The sequence below is a fragment of the Hyperolius riggenbachi genome, chromosome 8, assembly GCF_040937935.1.
Source record: "Hyperolius riggenbachi isolate aHypRig1 chromosome 8, aHypRig1.pri, whole genome shotgun sequence".
NCBI classification, from domain to species: domain Eukaryota; kingdom Metazoa; phylum Chordata; class Amphibia; order Anura; family Hyperoliidae; genus Hyperolius; species Hyperolius riggenbachi.
Genome location: NC_090653.1, coordinates 153094161 through 153106231, shown reverse-complemented (window position 1 = coordinate 153106231; position 12071 = coordinate 153094161). Strand labels below are relative to the sequence as shown.

Sequence of the window (12071 nt, the reverse complement as noted above, 5' to 3'; positions counted from 1 at the left end):
CTCTGCGTTGTCTGATACCTGCCTCAACCTGACAACTGACTCTGCCTTGTCCGATACCTGCCTCAATCTCATCCTGATAACTGACTCTGCCTTGTCTGCTGCCTGCCTCAACCTCAGCCTGCTAACTGACTCTACCTTGTCTAATGCCTGCCCTAATCTTCACCCTGATAACCGACTCTGCCTTGTCTGATATCTGCCTCAACCTCAGCCTAATAACTGACTCTGACTTGTCTAAAGCCCCGTCTACACGGGGAGATGTTGAGGAGATGTTGTGTCGATGCGGCGGCTCGATTAGCCGCCGGATCGCCTCTTCCGCGTCCCCGCGTGTGTCCGCCGCGTCCCCGCTCGCCGCGCGTGCGCCGCATTCGATTCCCCGCTCGTCCCCGCTTATCTTCCACTCGATTCCCTGCCATTGTCCCCTCGCGGGGAGCGAGCAGGGAATCGGCGGAAGCAAGATCCGTCCTGTCGGATCTTATCAATCGAGCCGCACCAGCGGCTCGATTGATAAGGAACATCGCGGCCGCATCTACGCGTGTAGATGCAGCTTAAAGCCCCATCTACACGGGGAGATGTTGAGGCGATCCGGCGGCTCAATTAGCCGCCGGATCGCCTCTTCCGCGTCCCCGCACGTGCCCGCCGCATCCCCGCTCGCCGCGCGTGCGCCGCATTCGATTCCCCGCTCGTCCCCGCCGGCGCTGCTTATCTTCCGCTCGATTCCCTGCCATTGTCCCCTCGCGGGGAGCGAGCAGGGAATCGGCGGAAGATCCGTCCTGTCGGATCTTATCAATCGAGCCGCATCAGCGGCTCGATTGATAAGGAACATCGCGGCCGCATTTACGCGTGTAGATGCGGCTTTATGCCTGCCTCAACCTCAGCCTGATAACTGACTCTGACTTGTCTTATGCCTGCCTTGACCTCAGCCAGTATCTATGACTTTGCTCACTGTCATTATACATCATTATACAGTACACAGTATATACATAAGGGCCACGCTCAGAGGCATAATAATAGTAGGATAGTTCTGAAAGCTACATGAAAGCAAACTATAAACAGGCAGATGTCTACACTGTGGAGCATGTTATAAGTTGCCAAGTCCTTCACCGGTTTTCATCCTGCCAAGTCCTTTCACCAGTTTTTCTGGCATGCCCAACAAAGTGCAAGTATAAAGGGATGTTCTTTTTGGATAATTCCTTTCGTTAGGACATACAAAGTTCAGAAAACGTTGTTACTGTGCAATCCCTACTTAAATATCGTGTTTACATTTCATGGAAAAAGGCATTATTATCATTACATTCCATCAACATTCTTGGCAAAACAATCCAGCAGGAGGGTATGAAGTAACATGGCAATGCAGCAACAATAACATTGAATGAACATATACATCCGTATATCTTGCATGCCAGCCATGTCGTTTTCTAGAGGTGTTTCCAGGCGTGACCTTGGAGTGTTTGCACTCTTGGAAATGATGCTTGCCACTAGGAAAACTTAATTATACGCCATATTATGGTATGACTGTTTGCCACCTGAAGATAGTTATTATACTTCATAACACCCTTATATTGTGTGACAGTCAGAGACTGTTATGGCAAAAGTCAGTTTTACCCCATCATACCACCTAAGGCATTTTTATTTTCTCGTGACAAAGCTCAGAAAAGATGTACTGAACTCCTCGTTTTGGGAAGTTCCTGCTAAGTTTAGTATTCTTTTTTGTAAGTGTAAAATTAATCTTCACTTTTAAACATGTATCAGCACTATATGTCTTTTTGTAATGAATGTTATTAAAAAAATCAGCTTTATATTAAGGTTTACAGCAAGCTATAAATGTCCAAAACTGACTGTAACCTCAAATTGCACGTTTTAGCAAGCCTGGAATGTGCACAGGGGCATAACAAGAGACCCTGCAAGAGATGCAACCGCATGAGGGGCCCAGAAGCCCCAGGGGGCCCCTGGGGGGAGAAGTTTATTTTCCCTGTCCTGAGAGACTGACAATTAAGGGCACAGAGTAAAAAATTTTCTTCTCTCTGCACAGTTGTACTAATGACTGTATCTGCTCAGGCACTGATAAGGAATCATACAAAGTTTTGCAGACAAATATTTGTAGACAGCCCCATTCAGTGTTCAGTAGGGTCTTGTGTACAACGCCCTGCCCCCAACCTCCCTACCCCTCCCCAAGTGCTCTGTACTGTACTGAGTGAGTGTAATAAGCTGAGCCTGGGAGTACACTCATCTGTCAGTTTTATGTATGTGTTTTTATGTATGTGTTTTCTGCACACCATGTGTGTCTGTGTGAAAACATGCACGTTTTATCACAGAAGCTAATGTAATTGATAGAGAAAAATCAGTACTTCACTGTTGTCTGTATTTATCTGCATGAAGAAAATACATTCAAGTGTGCACTAGCCAATTGCATTATTGCCTACAGCTGATACAGAATACTGCTGCCAGACTGCTAACCAACCAACCCCGTCACTGCCACATAACGCCAGTCCTGCACTCCCTTCACTGGCTACCTATATAATGGAGGGTCCTATTCAAGATCGGCCTACTGACATTTAAATCCCTGAATAATCTGGGCCCTGGATACATGAAAGAAATGTTGCAGCTGTGTAGCAATCCCCGCATTCTCAGATCCACAGGTTCTAATAATCTAGTCATACCCAGAGTCCACTTGGAAACTTTTGGTCCCAGAGCCTTCTGTCATGCTGCCCCTACTTTTTGGAACTCCCTACCTCAACAGATCAGGACAGCTCCATCCCTGGACGTGTTTAAATCCAGACTGAAAACCCACCTGTTCAGTTTGGCATTTGCAGAAATATAACTTTTGTTGTGGGAATACTTCATCCTACTACCAATTACTGAATCTGAGAGAGCCTAAGCACTTTGAGTCCTATGGGAAAAAAGCGCTATAGAAATGTTATTGTATTGTATTGTATTGTATTGCTGACTGAGTAATTAGCTGCACTGACAAAGAGCCCTTGTTACTTATTTTCAGCTCCTGGACTTATCCGGTAACTGGCAGTAGGCCTGAAAAATGCACACAAAGCAGGGTACACAAACTGAAATAGTGTTTTCCATTAATCCTTGGTATCCACATTGGGTAGCATAGTGCTGTAGTGGATCATATTCCTGTCTTCAGCACTGGAAGCCAAGGTTCTAATCTGGTGTAGGATACTCTCTGCACAGAGATTATTTGTCCTCCCGGTGTATACATGGGTTTCATCTGGGTACTCTGGTTTTCACCCACATCCCCAAAACATTCCTCAGAATGAACTGTTGATGACTGTTACAGAAACAGAAACATTAGGCTATTTGTGTGTATATACACACAGTTAATGTCACTCACAAGGATCGGGACTTGATCCCTCGGGTGAAAGTTCAAGGCCGAATTGTGTACAGATTTCTCTAAAAGCGCATTGGAATCGCGTGTAGTGTAAAAGTTCCCTGAAATCTATTAAAAATCTATAGAACTGCAGCATTACATTGCTTGATGCAGTGAAACGGATGCTAGTATGGTTGAGGTGAGCCAGAGAGAAATGTCCATAGGGAAATTCTGACAATGTGATTGGGTGGACAGCACCCTTTTGATAGGTTGTAGTAATAGTACACCCACACTATTCAGACAAATTAGAATGTTTCAAGTTGTAGCCATTGCTGTAATTGGAGAAATGTTCCCTATGAACTTTCAAACTGGCTCACCTCAACCATATTAGCTCCGTACAATGTTATGGGCCGTAGATCTACTGCTGACCCCCATCGATATCTCTTGTATTATTGACCAATTGAGGATGGCCACACCATAAAATGATCTGATTTTACAGCAATTCAATAAAAAGATCTGTTTTACATAAAAAATCTAAAGTTTAAAAGAAAAATTGTTAGAGAAATATGATTGAATTTCTTTTTTTTCTGATATAAATTGGATGGGAGTGGTGGATTTTTATGAAAAGTTTTTATGAAGATTGAATGGTGTATAGTAGATTGTCAATTCCTTAACCTCCCTGGCGGTGCATTTCTGTCTGGAATTATGAGTCAAAAGCGGTTCCCTGGAAGAATAGCGGGGACATGATGATCCTGGAAACAAGCCAGAAAGCCGGGGGGAGAAGTCTGGGTCCTGCTGCGCAGCGCTGATCGCGCGTGGGACCCAGTTAAGCAATGCGCGCTGTGGTTTTTTGCCAGCTCGACCTGAGCTAGGGCTTACCGCTAAAAGCTCACAAAGCGGGGCCTGAGCACAGGTCGGGATTACCACCGGGATTACAGACTAAAGCTATGTTTGCAGAGTTTTAAATCCTTTTTTTTTCTTTTATAATGGGGAAGCATTAAACACACGTGTGTGGTACATTGATCAGATTTTTCAAATGTTACAATCAGGCTGCATTCACAGTGGGACGTTGCGGAGCTGCGTAATAAAGTCTTATAACGGAGCTTACCGCACTGCAATGCTAATCCTATGCGACGTTCACAGTGCGAGGTTAGCGTTGCATTGTAACGTGTAGCGGTGTGGTAACTCACTGCTTGAGTTACCAGGTACAGGAAAGCATACTTTTCATTGCCTGTATGCTTTACTGTACCTACTTTATGCAACTTTTTTTTGCCAACTTATTTTTGCGTTGCACTGTAATGCTGCGTTGTGACTTTAACATCACGTTACAACACAAGTCCCTCTGTGAATGCAGCCTCAATGAAAAAATTGATTGTAATTTATATATTGAAAAAAAATTTGAAAAATGATATGGCGTGTGGCGACCTTGATCCTGGGGTATCGATTTTTATCAGATTCTATCAGAGTGATCTAATCTGATGGAAATCGAAAGGAAAACTCCATAGCGCTGACCATACACTTGTAGATTTCCACCCAGTTTTTTTAAACTATCGACTTCTTTCTGAACAGAACCAATTCAGAAGGAATTGATTCCTACCACAAACTGCACATCAATTTCCAATGTATTCCAGAAGTAAATCTATTGAAAATTGATCAAACTGCAGCATTACACTGTTCTGTGCAGTGGAAAGCTATGGGCCATTGATCTGTCTCCCCGCATCGGCCTAAATTTGACATCCTGTCTGATCTATACGTTTGATCGGTTTTTGGTCAAAAAGCAGGAAACCTCATAGTGAAATTAAGTTAATATGATTGGGCACCCTCTCGAACTGCTAGGTTTCCAATAGGTTGTAGTATACTACGCCCACACTTAACGCCCACTTATAACGCTTTATGCTGTAAAAGGGTACTGTGAATGGAGAACTGTTTCCTGTGAGGTTTCCTGTTGGGTCATCTAAAGTAGACTAGCGCCCAAAATTTGATCAGTCTGACATTTTGGGGTATTGATTCCCAGCAGAGCTATTAAATCTGCATGGGAACGATAACTTAAGGTGGCCACTAACAGTCCAATTTTTAGCGAAAAATAGTTTGAGTAATTGGTTGTAAAAAATCTCTGTTGATGGGCACAATCGATTACGATTATAAAAATAGTCATCCAATTGGATTTTTGTTGAACAAAATTTTCGATTTTCTTGTTGGTTGTGACAGATAGGAAGCACACATTGGTTCATTGATGATGTAGTGAATTATTTCACTTCCATTCAGAATTATCTGATCGCTCAAACGATTTTTCGCTAGGAAATGGATAGTTAGTGGCCACCTTAAGCACGCAAGGGCAGGGCTCGCCCACCCTTGTGTGTTTTGGATTTTGTTACACTTTTATTCATAACTAGTGACCTTAGCCCGTATAAAAATTGGCTAAGTCTGTCTACATGCCTGTGCGCACCCGCCCGTCTTGCACGCGCCGCACACCCGGCCGCCTTAAGTAGTCCCTCTGGCCCAAGGGCCACGATGCGGTCGCAACCTCTGCAATCCCTATTGCTACACCACCCTACTAGTGTATACCATTGTCTGTATTATTTTGTACCCCATGCTTGTTTCCAACTTTGTACAGCGCCATGGAATATGTTGGCGTTTTATAAATCAATAATTATAATAATATATGGCAACATTTCTATTTACATATAATTACACAACCCAAACTAGAAAGGCTAAACTTCCAGGGAACTGCCTCTGTGTAGCATAGTCAATAAGCATGCACTGCAAGAAGCAGAAAAATTCAAACACTCATTAGACGTCAGCATGAGACATTTGTTTAATCAGAACGCGCCATTAATAGTGACGAAAGACAAATCTATCCCTATGAGCAGCAGTGTTGAGAGTGACTTTCCCTCTTGTGTCAGGTTACCTGGCTGCACGGTCCGCCCTCCTCCTCCGGTGACTCACTTCCCTCTCCTCCACCCACCCAGGTGAGGTTGCGGGCGGCGGCTGTGTGCCTAGGTGAGCCCCTGTGTGCGCTGTCCCCCCATCTGTACACCGGGAGGGCGCAGGGTGACTGTACGGGAAGCACACTGGTAGAATGTCACCCGAGCCGTGACCGCTTATGCTGGGAGCTGCTGCTATTTCCCGGGTCTTCGTTCAGCCCTCGCAGGTATTGTCCAGCTGTCAGCGGCTTCCTGTGACTTGTAGCTACACATTGCCTGATGCTTTCGTCCGAGTTTTCTGATGTTTTGTCAAACTCGGGTGATGGCTATAGATCTTATTGCCTGTTAACAACAGATGCGAATGTAAAGCACAGTTATGTTTATATTGTGCTGCTGGGATACAAACAGCAGGGTGCAGTGAGCTCAGTAAACGTGCTGGCACTGCTGCTGGATGAGAGAAGCTTTACTTTCACTCTTGTTGAATTACTGCTGCTGTTGTGGTTTACTTTTTGTATCTATATTATTGTGGGGAGGGAGGGGGGTGTATATGTGTGTCGCATGAGCAAGCATATGTAGAAATGTATTATTTTCTGAATGTTGTTTTTTTCTTAGCACTTTTGCAACCTTGGCACTAAGCACTCTTTCCCCTGATGAAGCCCCCAATTAAAGGGGGGTGAAACGTGGTGGGGTTAAATATTTATACAGGCAGATGCCTCAACGTTTGATTTGTTTGTTGTTTTTTTTCAAGCTGCATACAATTGTCATAAAAAGTTGCATCAACTTGGATAGTGCAGTAGAATCTCGTTATAGCGTAAACTCAGATATAGTAAACCCCTGGATATAGTAAACTCAGCTCTCAGGTCCCAGCAAACGCATCTGTATAAATATACAATATATGACCAATTCTGATATAGTACATTTCTGATATAGTAAACTACTTTTCCTGGTTCCTTGGAATTTACTATACAGGGATGGTGGTGTAGTGGTTAGCTCTCTCGCTTTGCAGCGCTGGGTCCCTGGTTCAAATCCCAGCTGGGGCACTATTTGCACAGAGTTTGTATGTTCTCCCCTTGTCTGTGTGGGTTTTCTCTGTGCACTCCAGTTTTCTCCCACATCCCAAAAAACATACAGATAATTTGCTTCTCCCTATAACTGGCCCTAGATTACAATACATACACTACATTATACATATATAGACATATGACTATGGTAGTGATTAGATTGTGAGCCCCTCTGAGGGACAGTTAAGTGACAAGACAATATATACTGTGTACAACGCTTCGGAAGATGTCAGCTCTATATAAATACAAAATAACTGCTTGTCCTTACACTTTTCAGGAGGCATAAAGCACTTTTTTTTTCAGTGAGCTGTAAGGATCTGTCCACATCTCTGTGTATTTTATGAATGGCCATGCAGGCACATTCTGTGGGCAATAAATCTAATAGATTCATTGTTCATTAGTCTGCCTATTTTTATAGCATGTTGCTCACAACGTTGTGAAATGATACTCAGGTGATACCTTGTCCACTTACATATATTATTATATCAAGAGTTTTTATGTGGGTTGTACCAGGTGCCTGCCCACGTGGTCATTACTCCATCAGTTGCATCACACGTGGCAGAAAGCTTTAATTTATTCTGTATATTTTTGTACACCACTCAATGTGTGTGCTAGTTAGCTGCAGAGGGTGTAGTAGTGAGATCTATTTTTAATTCCTCTCCTGTCCAGGGCTGAATGCGTCTGGTGTGTCCTGAAACCTATCCATCCCAAGGGAACACAAACTGTTTCAACACGCTGTTACCACGCAGGTATTATTGCCTTTATATCAACCAGGTTCATAAATCAGTCATCTTGTGCTTAGGAGAATGAATTTCTGAGATGCACTAAGACTGTGTACTAATATCACTGTACTCCTATTCAAAGGCTTTGTGTCAGCCATTTCAAACAGACCATCAGCTAAGCTAGGTCTTGTATGGTGACGTAGTGGATAGGGCGCCTGCTCGTATCTGACCCCGAGCACTACCTGCAGGGAGTTTGTATGTTCTCCTGGTGTTTGTGGAAATTTCCTCCAGGCACTCCAGTTTCTTCTCGCATTCCAAAACCACACAAATTTTAACTGCCTTCCCCCTAAAAATTGGCCGCAGTCTACGATAGGGATGTAAGGCTATGGTAGGGGTTAGCTCCCTGAGTGAAAGCTAAGCTAGCCACACTAGTAAACCTGAGGACAGTTTCACACTGGGACAGTGCGGTGGGGTATTTTACTGCACCAGACGGCAATGAAAGTCTATGGGGAGTTTCATACCAACGCGGTACAATGTTTTCGCTGCATCCACGACGCAAGGGCAAATTTTTGCTACCGTGCGGTTCTGCGGTGATCCAGAAGTCATGTAAGTATATGGAAACGCAGGTTTTTTAAAATGCCCACTATAGTATTTCATGTTGCACATGCGCGGATGTGGTTTTTAGCAATATGCTTTCGCGCACGCTTGCTGCGGCCACAGGGAGTGAGCGGCTCTTCCTGCTTGGCCAGCAGCCAGACGGGGATTACGCATTAGTATGCTGTTTTTGTGCGGTTCCCGGACTGCACCGCTAACGCCAATCCGCAGTCTGAAACCGGCCTGAGATGTATAGGGAGAGAAAATGTATACGTACCTGGGGTTTCCTCCAGGCTGTTCGCTCCCTTTTCCTCCGCCTGGTTCGACTTGAATCTGGCCCCCGAAAGCCCTCCAGTCTGTGGCGTTCTGCGCATGTCCAGCCGCGCACATGCCCACCCGTCACAGGAACCTTCTGCCCCTGCACGGTACTTCTGCGTAGGCACAGAATGTGGTGGGGGAGCACGTGTGGCCAGACTGCGCATGCGCCAACTGGCCTGACTGGAGAACTTCCAGACGATACAGGCGGATGAAGAGGGCTGCAAGGGAGCAATCAACCTGGAGGGGTTTGGAGGAAACCCCAGGTATGTATACATTTTTCTCCCTAGCCATCTTAGGTACACTTTAAGGGCCTGTTTCCAATAGATTGAATTCCCAGCATTTTCACGGGGAATCACAGCCTACTGAAAGCAATAGGCTGCTGTCCGATTTGCATGTGTGGGGGGAAAAAAATTAGACAGCATGCTGTATTGTTCTGCAGCACCGCTGTTTCTTGCATCACATCTTGCACGACGCATGTAGGCACACAGTGGAAACTGGTCGTAATAGATCACCACCTGGCAAAATCATTGATCCCTCTTCAACTGTAAAGTAGTCATAGATTGTAGTCATAGAGGCATCGGTGTCTACCATATACAGCACATTTTCAGTAGATTTCAGTAGGAAATTTATCAAAAATGGATCGAGCCAATATGTTGCATTGTGCAGAGCTATGGGCCGCTGATCAACTGTCGCTATTGCCCTGTCCCCGATTAGAGGATTTTTTTTTAGCCCTTCTGATTGATGGTTTTGGTTGATTATTATTTTTTTTTTTTTCTCATGAAAATCCATCGAAATTACCTCTTCTGGCAGATTCTAGATAATCTTTACCTTTACCTGGTAAAGCTGTGAGGGGGTAGCAATGTCTGTTTTTTTTTTTGTTTGTTTTGTTTTTTTGTCCAAAAAAATGTGAAAAGTGACCTCACCCGCCACCTCCCTGTGCTGTTTAACTCTTTGTAGCCAGCATTGCTACTGCTGGAAACTTTTAGAATATGTATCTGCTGAGCTGCAGTGCTGGCTACAAAGACATGTTCTCCAGCTCCTCCCCATGGTGCTGAGAGACTAAGAGCTGTTCACAAATGGAAAACTCCCACTCTGCTGCCAGCTTCATGTTTTTTTCTAAAGGGATGTCTGGGCCATATGACTGACTTTTCCAAAGAGAAATTCTCTGGAATAACTGCATCAAATATAAACATTGCATGAGATTCATGCTGGGAATACACAAGTTTTTTTTTTTTTTTTTTTTTTTTTTTGGCAGGTAGATGGCTCGATAGTTTCTGACAGGTCCATTCTGGTTTAGATTGTTTTTCTGATCGATTTACTCATGGAAGTGTATGGAAATCGACCAGAAAAATCAATCAGAAAATCGATTGGCCAGTAAATCTGCCAAAAAAACTCATTGTGTATTCCCAGCATAAGGGCTGTCCAACTCCAGTCCTCGAGTGCCATATCCATGTCCAACATGTCAGTGTTTAGGATGTATTGAGAAATGTACTCCACTTGATTGATAAGCACCTTTTCTGATTCTGTCCCATCAATTAATTATAGCTGTTCCAAAAACATGTGAGGACCTTGGCCCTCGAGGACTGGCGTTGGATAGCACTGGCTTTAGTAATGGCATAAATCCCTTTTCACCTTTTATTTTTACAAGCAGAAGATCAGAAGAATAGGGCAATCTATGGAGTGAAAGCTAGTCTTGTTTGGTGCTTTTTGAATTTCAGTAAAGCAGGTACAAAAATTATTAGCATAGTGTTTATCGATAGACCTGTCACGCTCACAGCCACGTAGACGGCAGGCCCATGGTGGTAATTATAAGGTCGGAATTTGTTTTCCTTATACTGTGAGCATCCCTTCCTGTATCAGGATACACAAGAGAGAACAGTTTGATTTGTGCTTTGGAAACATATTGAGCCACGTGCAGAAAGAATAGCTGCATGGAAATTACATGTTTAAAACCAAAGCCGCAATCATGCTAAAGAGTAAAAGGCCAGTGATTAACTCTTGTTTGGCATACAGGAATATTCAAAATGTTCAAAATGTTCTTGCTACATTTCCTTTAAAATACACTACATATTTATAAACTTCCACTTTTTACTATGTACTGTATTGTGTATAAGGCCTGTAGAAATGCTTTTTGTAATTTAATGCTGCTTAACCCTCCTGGCGGTTTGCTAAAAAATCGCCAGGGGGCAGCAAATCTTTTATTTTTTTTTTTTTTCATGTAGCGAGACAAAGTCTTGCTTCATGATAGCCGCTGCTCAGCGGCATCCCCCCAGCCCCTCCGATCGCCGTCGGCGATCAGGAGATCCTGTTCAAAGAACGGGATCTCTTGGAGGGCTTCCCCCGTCGTGACGTCAAAGGGGATTCCTATCCACCCCATAGGCACTGATTGGCCAGGCAGCGCACGGGGTCTGGGGGGGGGGGCGGCTGCGGCGCGACGGATAGCGGATCGGCGGGTAGCGGCGGCGATCGGGCACTGCACGCAGCTAGCAAAGTGCTTTATGCAAATCGGCCCAGCGGGGCCTGAGCGGTGCCTTCCGGCGGCATAGCCCGAGCTCAGCTCGGGCTTACCGCCAGGAAGGTTAAAGTTACCTTCTTCATTTTCAGCCCGCAGCTGGATGAGAATTTAGAAAACTGACTAATGCTGGGAATACACAATGAGATTTTTCAGCAGATTTGCTGTCCGATAAATTTTCAGATCGGTTTTCCGTTTCAGTTCCATTCAGGGCCCTTTTCCACTATAGGGAATCTGCATGCGTTTTCTGCATGCAGATTCGCATAGCCAATGATAGTAAATGGGCCTGTTTACACTCGTCAGGAAATCTTTGTGGTTTGCTGTGCAGGAAAAATCTGCCTAAAATCAATGTAAAAGCACACAGGCACTGACATGGTTAAAATCGCACACTTACAAAAATACGCAAAAACGTACGTGAATTTGCGCTAGACTTTGCATCCGCATGCAAATTCGTTTTCCGCAATGGATTCACATCGCACAAGTGGAAACGGGCCCTTACTTCTGTGAGAAATCGATTAGGAAAACGATCGGACTTGTCGGAAATTATCTATCAAACCATCTATCTTCCAGAAAATCTAATGGTGTATTCCCAACATAAATCCAAGTTGCATTATTTTCTAA

At 44.3% G+C, this 12071-nt stretch overlaps 1 protein-coding gene across 3 annotated transcripts in view; it reads left to right on the top strand.

Annotated features, from left to right (window-relative positions):
- The first annotated feature begins 6244 nt into the window (after window positions 1-6244).
- Window positions 6245-12071, top strand: part of LOC137527132 (ligand of Numb protein X 2-like) — an 80220-nt gene continuing 74393 nt past the window's right edge. Inside the window, exon 1 of one of the 3 annotated variants that reach the window (XM_068247557.1) lies at window positions 6245-6319. The gene's annotated coding sequence lies outside the window, so the exon portion shown is untranslated. Of the gene's footprint in view, window positions 6471-12071 lie in introns of all 3 variants that reach the window. The other 2 variants (XM_068247556.1, XM_068247561.1) reach the window with 2 other exon arrangements.